Source organism: Artemia sp. Qi Xiang Cuo, chromosome 9 (genome assembly GCF_049724085.1).
Source record: "Artemia sp. Qi Xiang Cuo chromosome 9, ASM4972408v1, whole genome shotgun sequence".
Lineage (NCBI taxonomy): Eukaryota > Metazoa > Arthropoda > Branchiopoda > Anostraca > Artemiidae > Artemia > Artemia sp. Qi Xiang Cuo.
In genome coordinates, this window is record NC_142802.1 from 70,910,817 (window position 1) to 70,922,843 (window position 12,027).

Here is a 12,027-nt window from a genome sequence, read left to right on the forward strand (position 1 = left end):
GAGCCAAAGTACTTATGCTCCGGCCAATAATCATGCTAGAGCGTGATTCAGGCGACGAGTGACGTACTTGTTCCGTAGGTGATTATACTTTGGGTCCCAGGTTCGCATAGGTATGCAAAGGGTCACATTTTTTGTGTGAAGAGGATAGGTTTCGTCAGTACTTGTTCTGTAGGTGATTATGCTTTGTTGTAGAGCAACAATCTTTTATAAATCCTTTTTATTTCATTCTATCCCACGGGGTGGATCCAAGTTTTTCCCATTTCATGGGACAAGACAAATCATGTGGCCAGACTAGTAAATCTATTATCTGTTTTAGGCAGATTTTCTCACCTGCTAAAGGTTAATATATTAAGAGAAGACGATGGAATGCAGGTTTGTATCCAGGATTTTTTTTAGGGGGAGGGGTTACAAAAGAATTTTTTAGGGGGGGGGGTATTACAAAAAAAACTTTAAAAACCGCATAAAATTTTTTTTTTATATTCATTTTGCTACGTTTTTACGAGTCAGATAAACATTTTTTTTTGGGGGGGGGGGTTTCTACCCCCTATATATGTTCTATATATGTAGCCTTCATTTTCTTTTCAAACGAGACTATTACGCGGAAGAAGAAGAAAAAAAAAGCACTAATAACTACTTTTGTTATCAAATTTATCGGATTTTCCCGAATTTGTTTAAAAGAAAATTAAGTTCTCTAATATCTCCTCGAAAATTGATGTTCAATAACACATGAATAATAATTGAAAATGCAAATCTTTAGTTTTCACTTTAATCTTCGGTAGGAGAACCAGTTTTCTTTAGAGTAAATTTCGGGAAATCCCGGAAAAATTCGGGTATATCGGAAGCACTGCTGTCGATGCCATGACCGAGGGGAAACTTTGGTGATTCCCTTAATTTCTGTTTGCCCGACTCGTAAAAACGTAACAAAAATGAATATAACAAAATTTGATGCGTTTGTCAAAGTTTTTCGTCCCCCCCCCCTAAAAAAAAACCATGGATACGTTCTTGGTATCCACGAAAAAGCATCCTACTTCTTGTTTGGTCTCAGATGGACGGCCAAAAAAAAAATTGTGCAATCGTTCTTTAGGCTTAAAGGACAGAGAAGAATTGTCTAATCACAAGAGAAAACTAAGCTGGTCCCCCATATACCCCGTGCCTCATAGGTGGTTCAATCCAATGTACATAGAAATTAAAAATCAATTGTTCCTTTTCTTTAGTTCTGTTCGACAATCATTATCTATTGTAACTGTTCATTCATTTTCTTTGAATTTACCTCCAATTTATAATTTTATTTATTTCTTCAGTCGCAACGGATTAAGGTCATACCAGCAAATGATTTGGTAACAGCAATGGAAGATTACCCTTCTAGACCAACCATAATAACTACATAAAAGTTATAATGTTCATTCAAAAATCTACCCGTATATCGTCCCCTCCTAATGTCTGGAAATAACCCTGGATTATATGAAAAGATTACTGATTTTTTAAATTGGCATTATGAACCAACAGTTTATGAAAAGTATGGGCAGACAATAATGTGAACTAACAAATTCCGTAGGATTTTGAATGTAGCGTAGCATTTTTTTCAGGAATTGGGGGGGGGGGTAGATAGGGATGCAACTGCGATGATGGTGACTGATGAACATGGAAAGAATGTTAGGTACTTAAGTGTTATGGCGACCACACACAAGAAGCGAAGTTAGGTTAATCATAATGAAATTAACCAACACATGATGAAAATATAATACTTTAGCAACAAAATTATGGAAAATACAACAGAGAATTATGGAAAGCAGGCCGCCCAGAACACATTATATTAAATACCTAACCTAACGACCTTTATATATTATATATTTAATTAAAATATACCTGCTAGTACTTTTTCTCGCTCAGGCTAAGCTGTTTATCTCCGAGCGGACACAGAAAACCGGTTTCATTATAGATCAAAAACAAAATGTGGTCGCTATAATGCGTAGGCTAAGTACAAAATGCTGAATGGAGAATTGAAAGGCATTACTCCTTTGTAGTTATTGCAGCTAGTATAACGCTTCATTGCAGCTAGCAGCTAGTTTAAAAAAGCACCGCTGTTACCAATATTTCTTATTTTGTTCCCAATTTTATTATTTGTTACTGACATATTTTACTTTAAATTCCTATCTTAATACATTTTTTTGATTTATAGCATTCATAACATTATTCATTGCTTGTTATTTTTTAAGTAGTTATAATTTAGATGCAATAATCACCTTGTTTTTCCTGCAATAAGTAATGTACTAAATAAATTATCTTTTCGCTTATAATAAATTACCTTAATTACTTCTATCTTTACGAATTGGCACAGGCTTCTTTATGTTCATTGCATAAATCAACTGTCCCAGAAGTAGTTTTATCGTTGCGTTGATAATCTCTGTGTAATAAAGGCTAGTTTCGACATTTGTAGATTTTTTGCCTATTGCAGATAAAACTCAAGTCACCCACAAATCTTCAACGCAGACGGACAAAAAATACCGAGTGTAGACGGCACGTAAAAAACTCAATAAAAGCAGCTATATCAGACAGAGAGTTCTAAACTATTTTTCGCTGTACTTGTATCTTCAAGAGAGATGAAAAAACAGCATGCAGACACAAACATGCATTTTTTATCTAATGAAAACAAGACCCGTGTTTATGTTTGTAGAGATTTGAATTTGTTGATATCTGTATCATAGATGAAAATTCCAATAGGATTAAACTAGCTGCAGGGGCTCCAACCAGTGATGTCAATTAGGAGAGGGGGTTAAGAAGGGGCATGTACCCCTTAGATTATTATAACCCCTGGATATCGAAAAATGCCCTTTGGGGGGGATTTGCAGGTAGTCAAAAGCATGTAACAGCAATATCTTAGGAACAGTTTGGTGTGTGAAGTTTAAACTAACAGGGCTTGTTGTGAGGGATGTTGAACTAACAAAAAGGAAATATTTCCATTGGTGATACTGCTTCTACTCATGATACTACTGCCGTTACTATTATTACTTTTTCTATTACTAATACTGTCACTAAAGCTTAGGCTCCTATTATTAATCCTACTGCTGCTATTAAAACTAAGGGTATTAAGACGAAAAATTTGGGATATATAGGAACTATATTTAACTAATTTCAAGCACACTATGCCAAAAAAGGTAGTAAAGCGGACCAATCAGAAATACTTCAGGAATGGTTGACGGTATTAAGCTGAAACTTTCAGCGTGTTTAGAAGGGGATGCTGAAGAAACCAAGTGGGCTATGCGCATATTGCAGCTAATGCTGCTATAACTATTGCGACTGTGCAAGCTAAGGATATTAAGGTGAAGCTTTTAAAGAATATTTGGGCGGATATTGAACTAAATCTAAACAAACTATGGGCATGTGGACTTTCAAAAAGGTGACAGAGCAATATCAGAAGAACAACTTATATTATTAAGTTATACCTTTCAGGGTAGGTTTGGGTGGTTTTGAACTAGCCAGAAGGCACTATGTGTATTCTTTTAATACTACCACTACAGTTACTGTAACTAATGACGTTAAGTGTAGGCTATTAAGGTGAAACTTTTAGGGAGCTTTTAGGAGGAGTTTCAATCAAATGAAAAAACAGTATGTATGCAGGTTTTCAACAGGGCATATAAGCAATATCATAGACAGCACCAATCAATAATAGCTAGAAATATCGTCGACACTTTTAAAGGATCTAATTCGATTCAGAATTAAAAGCCCTGGTGCCCTTTTTAAGAGTAGAAAGAAATTGGAGGGCAAGTATCCCTTCTCTCGAGCCCATTCATTTTCCGAACGCATCCAGTCAAAATTTCGAGACAGCCATTTTGTTCAGCATAGTAGAACGGTCCATCATCTATATCTTTAGGGATATTGGGCATGTTAACCCTCCATAATTGTGTAATCGGCCCGTTATGCTTTAAAACTAAATGTTGCTTTAAACTAAATCAAAAGACATTGTGTTTATGGTTACCAGTAGGACACCTCAACAATATATCGAGAGCGACTGGGGGTAATGTGAAACTTTTGGGGCTACAACTATTACTACTTCTGCTCTTACAATTTAAATAAATAAAAAAGTGTAAGTGTATCCAGGTTGTCAAAGAGCATATATAGAATCTTTTGGGATTGATATTAAGTTTTATTTTTTTTTTTTTTTTTTTTTTTTTTCTGGAGTTATAAAATTAGATTAAAATTACTGTTTGTGCCAGGATTAAAAATTGTTGAAAAAGTTTCTCCAACATACAAATAGCAATCCAAACTATGGATTCGTTATAAAAAAAACCGGAATTATATATAATTATTATTTTTTCCATTAAAAAGACTATGTCAATAAAAAACTAACAGAAATTAATTAAAAAACTTTTTTCCATTTCAAAGAAAAGTAAAGTGTTCCATTAAGCCAAAGATGAGCAGAGATAAAGTCAAACAATCTTCGAAGCATAAAACTACCACACATCCCCATTAATAAATAAATGAAACTCAAAACGAACAGAAATTACAATAAATATCGAGTTAAACTCAAAACGAGCACTAATTAACATGAATAAAACACACAAACAAGTCTGTGTGTGTGTGTCATCTCTGTGTGTGTGTCGTCTCTTTGTGTCTGTCGTCTCTGTGTGTGTGTGTCGTCTCTGTGTGTGGGTCGTCTCTGTGCTTGTAACGTCTCTATGTGTGCGTCGTCTCTGTGTGTGTGTCGTCTCTGTGTGTGTGTCATATTTATGTGTTTGTAGTATGTTTGTTTGTGTCAACCATGTGCGTTTATAATATCTCTGTATGTCTATTCTCTATGTGTTTTTTTGGTCTTTGTGTGTGTCGTATCTGTGTGTGTGTCGTATCTGTGTGTGTGTGTCGTATCTGTGTGTGTGTCGTCTCTATGTGTGTGTCGTCTCTGTGTGTGTCGTCCCTGTGACGACACATAGGTTATAGACCAGAAAATAATTTGCGCTTTACTGAAAACAAAATACATTTTAAATGTTTTCACTTTTTGTACTTTCATAAGTAAAAAATGATCAAAATCCTTAGGAATAAATATCAGTATCCTATATGTCAATTAAACTGATAATCCACGGTCATTTGTTTTTATGTTTGTTTTTCGTTTTTTCAGCAAAGCGCAAATTATGTTCTGGTCTTGAAAAGGCCAGAACATAGGAGGGGGCTATAAGCCCTACTCCTGTTAATTTTTGATCGTTTTGAGTTTGACTCAGCTATTTATTGTGATTTCTGTTCGTTTTGAGTTTCATTTATTTATTATTTATGATTTGTGTTAGTTTTACGCTTGGAAGATTATTTGACTTTATTTCTGCTCATTTGTGGTTTAATAGAGCTCTTTACTTTTCTTTGAAAAACTTGTTTTGTGGAAAATGATTTTTAAATTAATGATCTTAATACGTTGGGGGCTGAATCATGGAAGAAAAATGACGGCATCAAAGATGGGCGAAATAACACATTCGATAGAAGTTGACTTATTCGTAGACGTTATCTGTATATATGTTTTACACACTTTGTGCAGAAGACGTAAAATAATTGTATTAAGAAATAACAATATTAAAAACTTATAAAAAAGTCGGATGGGCTAGGGGGAAGGGAAAGGGTAGGGGATAGTAGGTCCGTCTAAAAAACTTCAGATATTTTGGCCCAATCTTAGAGGGGGGCATGTAATTCTTGATAATGTTGATGGATGAATTAAAACAGAAAAATTAATATAATCATATAATCAATATAAATCAATATAATCAATATAATAATCATTTATAATCATCAATCAGTCAATATAATCATACTGGTGCATTATTTTTGGACAGGTAGTGTAGACAGTGTCAACATAAGCGTGTTCACAAACATAGGTTTAAAAAGTATGAGCTTTAAGGGAGACACAGGGAGAGGAGGTAGGTGGTAGTATCTTCGAAAATTTTTGATACCACTGACCGATATCAAGGAGGATGGCACAGAAACAAAATAAAAATTGATACAATCACTAAAACTGAACTGGGTGCAAACATTATTCGTGCATTTTTATAATCCTATAATCCCCCGTGCATTTTTTAATCCTACATAATGGAGTAGCCTTCGAGGTACCTACAGACATTTTTACAAGCAAATGAGTATAAAAGAAGTATACTCCAACCCTGTCAAAAAGACACATTTATATGACACACTCTAGAGATGTGCGGGGGGGGGGACGATTCAAAACGATTTTGGCAGAAACTCGACAATTTCTTTTATAATGTCATGCAATCTTTTTTTTTTTTGTAAAAAAAAAAATGCTTAGGCCTATTACGTTTCTTCTAAGGGACTGAGTTCTAATTATCTGGTCTTATCTCCACCCTGAGGGTACCTATCAAAAGCCAATTGTCCAAGGTTGGCTTTGCATACTGAAAGAAAATTGTTTATCTTGAACATTTATCCCCTTTTTTTAGCCTAATTTACTAACGTGTAAATGTAGACATTATGAATATACACACAAAGCTGTATGCAGGGAGGTGAGTTAGATGGTTATGAATTCCGCCCGGAGTTTTTTTTTTCCCGACTCGTAAAAACGTAACAAGAATGCACATAAACAAATTTTTTATGTCTTTTATAAGGTTTTCTTTGTGAGCCTCCCCCCCCCCCGAGGAAAATACGGTCCCCACCGAACGAAAATCATGGATACGGCCCTGCATAGACTTATTGATTTATCAAACAGTTCGTGGTAACGAACTGTAAGTAAGGAGCGACCCGGCTCAATAGTAACCGAAACTCTAGAAAACGGGATTGTGATACCACTAGATAGATAAAAAAAATTAAATTTTCATGCTGATTTCAAATATATTAAGTTTTATCAAGTTTAATCCTACCCATCAAAAGTTACGCGCCTGAGAAAATTTGGCTGATTTTCGACAAAAGGGGGAAAGACACCCTAATAGTCATAGAAACTTAATGAATCACACCATCAGATTCAGCGTATCAGAAAGCTTTACTGTAGAGGTTTCAAGCTCCTATCTATAAAAATGTGGAATTTTGCATTTTTTGCCAGAAGAAAGATAACGGATGCGTGTTTTTGTTTTTGTTTTTTTTTCTTTTTCCAATGGGGTGATCGTATCGACCCAGTCGTCCTATAATATTATGGAAGGGCTCATTGGAATGGAAATTAAAAGTTATAATGCCCTTTTTAAGTCACCAAAAAAAATGGAGGACAACTAGGCCCCCTCCCACGCTTATGTGGGAGAATTTTTCCATAGAGGAAGTTTTCATGGGGGAAGGGATATTGCTTGGGAAATTGGAGTTTTCATGGGGGAAGGGATCATAAGAGCTATTTATTCTAATTAACGGCCTTTGTGATTAAGTGGTCATTTTTAAAGAATTGGAACAAAATTTGAACTTTAGCGTAAAGAGCAAGGTATTGAATAGCGTGCGAACCCCCTAATATATACGTATTAAAAATATATGAATATAGAAGTTAGTTACGTAAGTTAATTCGTAAGTTATGTATATTTATTACTAATAAAAACGTTCGTAAATAAAATTAAACAAGTTTCGAGAAAGCCATTTAACCGAATAAAAGTAAAATTAATGCGCAAATTTTGTTGTAACTATTCATGTACGGTGAGCCAAAATCAAAACCTGCATTAATTCAAAAATGTTCAAAAATTAAATAAAAAGAACAAGTTTTTTTTTAACTGAAAGTAAGGAGCGACGTTAAAACTTAAAACGAACAGAAATTATTCCGTATATGAAAGGGACTGTCCCCTCTTCAACGCCTCGCTTTTTACGCTAAAGTTTGACTTTCTCACAACTCTATTTTTTTAAACAATAAAAAACTTTAGCGTAAAGAGTCGAGGCGTTGAGGAGAGAACAGTCCCTTTCATACACGGAATAATTTCTGTTCGTTTTAAGTTTTAACGTCGGTCCTTACTTTCAGTTAAAAAAACTTGTTTTTTTTATTTAATTACTTTAAAAAGGAAGCTCTTTCGAATTATGAATATTTCTTTCTATAAGCACGGCTAACCAAATTAGACACAACGCACTATGGATGAAGAAGCATAAAGTACCAAGGGCAGCAAAAATAGAATCTGTTTCAATCGGTTAAGCGGAAACTTGCAAATAATAAAAAATATTAAAAATTTGGAATTCGATTTTTAACGAAAAATACTTCAATGCTTAGTTATATGGTTTTCCCCAGTAGCCGGTGCCAAAATTCAAAAAAAAGAAACGCGGGTGAAAAATAAGCCAAAAATAAGCTAAGACATTTGGCACCAATAATTCCCTAGACCACTTTGCCCTTCCATTTACAAATAAAGCGACATGAAAATAAGAAAAAAAAAGTCTTTTCTTCACTAATGTTTGCTTTTCATTTTCAAACAATTTCAAATTTATGTTAATATTTGGTTTTTAATAAACAAGGATTCAGTGTCGTGTCTCATGTTTCCATTCATTATTGAAGGAACTATAAATAATGGGATAAAAAAAAAAAAATGTTATTCCATAAAACAACCTTGAGAAATTGCAAAAAGTCTACGAGGCTAATAAAAAGAAAAACACTATTTTCTCCTATCTCACTTTCTGTACTTTCACAATATTGATTTCAGCAGTGGAGCAAAAGAAAAAACTACTTGACGATAGTTTTTCAGAAGCCTCTTTTCAAAATTGTTTTCTAACAAAAAGTTGTTATCTAAGCAATTTAGTGTTGAGCTAGATTGGATCTGAGAAAATAAAAGAAAGCCTGAATGTCTTGCTTAATGTAAAAGCAACTGTTAAAAGAACCGCGAAGAAGGGAGAAACCTTAAATTAAACGCCAATTTTCAGCTGTATTTTTTGTGTGAAAAAGGGCTGTTCCGGCAAACAGTTTTTTTTCTTATTATTTTCTTGCGTTTCATGAACAAAATAAATTTACCATATTTATGCCTCTGAATTCACCAGTTTGTAAAAGCATTCAAGTGATCTATGCAAAGCAAGAAAACATAGGTAAAAAACATAGGTAAAAAAAAACATAGGTAAAAAAAACAAAGTGAGCAACAGTCTCAAATCTCAAATCTAGCGCAACTTATTTGCGCTAGATTTAGTCTCAAATCTCAAATCTAGCACAACTTATTTGCGCTAGATTTAGTCTCAAATCTCAAATCTAGCGCAATCATATAGTTTTCTAGAATCCTCTTTTACTTCTGACAAAAAGTTGTTATCTAAACAATTCAGTGTGGAGTTAGATTTGATCTGAGAAAACAAGAAAACGAAGTCTTGCTACACAAAGCAAGGAAACAAATGTAAATAAAAAACAAATAGGTAACAAAAAGCTATTTTCAAAACTAGTGGTTCCCAAACTTATTTAGACACTGTACCCCTTTTTAGCCACAAAAAATTTTGGGCACCCCTTCTCAGTTACCGGTAATAAGTAAACTATAGCTAAAATATAAATAAAATTGGCAGTCCTAGATTTAAAGGTTTTTTTTTTGTCTGCCGGCCGCGTACCCCCTAAAATTTTTTTTTTACCCACAAGGGGTACGCGCACCACAGTTTGAAGATACAAACGAAACCAACTCCTTAAAAAAGTCCAAGTGAAGAAAAAAGAAAATCTTAAATTGAACACTACTTCTTATGGTTTTTTCCCACTACGACATAACCCCAATTCACACTAGCATAACTTCATACTTTACTAGGTAATCTTACGGAGGAAAATTCGTTCAGTATGCACATCGGTGCTAAGCAGGCACGACCTCTAGTTGAATTAAATAAAAAGGAAAAAACTTCAAATGAAAGTACGGATCAACATTAAAACTTTATAAAGTTCAAAAATTCTTCCGTACATAAGGGTTGGCCCCTCTTCAATACCTCACTCTTTATGCAAATGTTTTTAAAACTTTTAAAAATGCTTCTTGTTCTAATTAAACGTCCCTTGTGATTCAGGAGTCGTTCTTAAAGAACCGGGACAAAAATTCAAACTTTATCGTAAAAAGCGTGGTATTGAAGATGGGACAACCCAACTCCAGACCTTCAAAATTCCTCCCCTTGCTAAGGCTCTTCCAAGTTAGCTTTTTGGGCCTAAAAGAAAGTACAAAGAAAAGACATTGCAAACGAGGATCATTAAAACAATAAGAAAATATATAAAAATATGCAAAATAATAAACTTATTTGCCTTGTTTGTTGTTTTACAACCAAATTATTCTTTCAATTGAGTAGCCTATTTACAGAGGAAGTATGGATAATTTATACTGAGAACTTGCGGTCTAACACACCGTTATAAATTTTACCAAAGTTCTAGTTGAAATCCTTAAATCAAGGAAGTATGGCTTAGTACATAGACAAAAAAAAGAATAATTTGAATGTTTTTTCAACTCTGAACGCAATTTCAAAGGTTATTAGCTTTGTGCATATGATTTTTTTCCCTTTCTCAGCTTAAACAGGCAAAGTAAAAAGGCAAAAGAAAACGAAAAGTGTTTACCATGCAGAGTCAAAAAGTTCGTGGTAAACAAGGCCAAAAGTAAAAAAAAAAAAATGATTACAGGCGTAACAAGAATTTAATTTTCAATGGTGATTCCAAATCTGTAAAATTCATTAAGTGCAAAGTTACTAATGAAAGTAATTGTCGAAAATGCATAATTTTAGAGGCAGGGAGAAAACACCCCCTAAAACACAAAAAAAGAAGTGGATCTTCATCAAAATTCTACCACGAGAAAAAAACACATCTAAAACCTCTATTCGGGAGGGTTTAGGCAACTATATGCAGAAATACATTTTTTTTTTTTTTTTTTTTTTTTTTTTTTTTTTTTTACAAGAAGACTCGTTACGCATGTGAGAGGTTTTTTTTCAATATTCTGACGTTCTAGCAGCCTTAGATTATGACGAGAAGGTGCTTCTTAGAAGAATCATTTAAAAACTTTAATGCGTTTTTTAAGTTAGAACACAGATTATACCACATAAAGTGCCAATTTCTGTTATTTTGAGCAGGAAAATAGCAATTTTCACTTTGTTGAAGCCAAATAGCAAACAGAGTAAAATCTGAGACGGCTAATTGGTTTACCATATGGCTAATCATAAAAGTTAGCCAACTTAAATATGCCTAACCATAAAAAAGTATTTACATAGACTCCAAACTTCAGAGACCATATTGAAATTTGGTGGTCTTTGTCATAAAAAAAAGTCCATATAAAGTATTCGGTGAGTGCGGACGGTATATGTAGTGTCACCAATGGTCTTGGGGTGTTTGATCGATGCAGTTCAAATACTGAGGGGGTCAGTTGGTGTTCCTATACAGAGAAGGGGTACCTGCAGCCTTAAAAGGTGGGTTTTCAGCCCTAGGTTTTCCTACTTTTCGTGGTGTGTTCTTCAGGTTAAGAGGGAAGAGGGTGTACCCCTAACCTCCCTTCATTTGGAAGCATATGCTTGAACTAAGCGTGCAATATGAATTCAGGAAAGGTAGCTACTTCACTCCAAGTTCAGAGATACTCTGAGAGTGAAATAAACACTACATTCCTATACTTATCCGTACAGAGGCAGAGATGTGGAATGTCACCCAGGGGCAGCATTTGCCAGATATTATCCCTCCCCTTAAAACAATTGGAAACCATGGCTTTAAAACTAGTTTTGGCATTTCAGAGCCCCTCCCCTTCCCCTCAAAGAAAGATGAGGGTGATCCCCTTTTATTATTGTCTTAAAGATTTATTTTCATTCTCGAAGCATTTTTTTTTTACAGAAGTTAAACTTTAGAATAATGAGCAGGGAGTAGAGAGGAACCGCAGCCCTTTTCATATAATGTACAATTTTTGTCCGCTACAAGTCTTAGCACCATTCTTTACTTTAATTTGAAAAAAGAGGATTTTTTCAACTCTTGTCTTTGGATGACTATCATTTATACCTTAGAAACGACCAGCAGGAGATATCCAAAGTCAAACATAATGTCTTATAGCCCGCATTTCTTAGATAGATTAGATCCTATTCTGCAGAAACTAAATCCTCTTTCATGGAAACTATACATACATACTATACTACTTGTCATAGCATACATATCCATGATGCCACACCTAAATGGTTTTAAGTTATAATTTTAGA

The 12,027-nt window shown here is 34.3% G+C and overlaps 1 protein-coding gene across 3 annotated transcripts in view; it reads right to left on the reverse strand.

Moving 5' to 3' along the window:
- Positions 1 to 12,027, reverse strand: part of nab (NGFI-A-binding protein homolog) — a 229,582-nt gene that overhangs the window by 113,455 nt on the left and 104,100 nt on the right. The gene's annotated exons all lie outside the window — the stretch shown is intronic.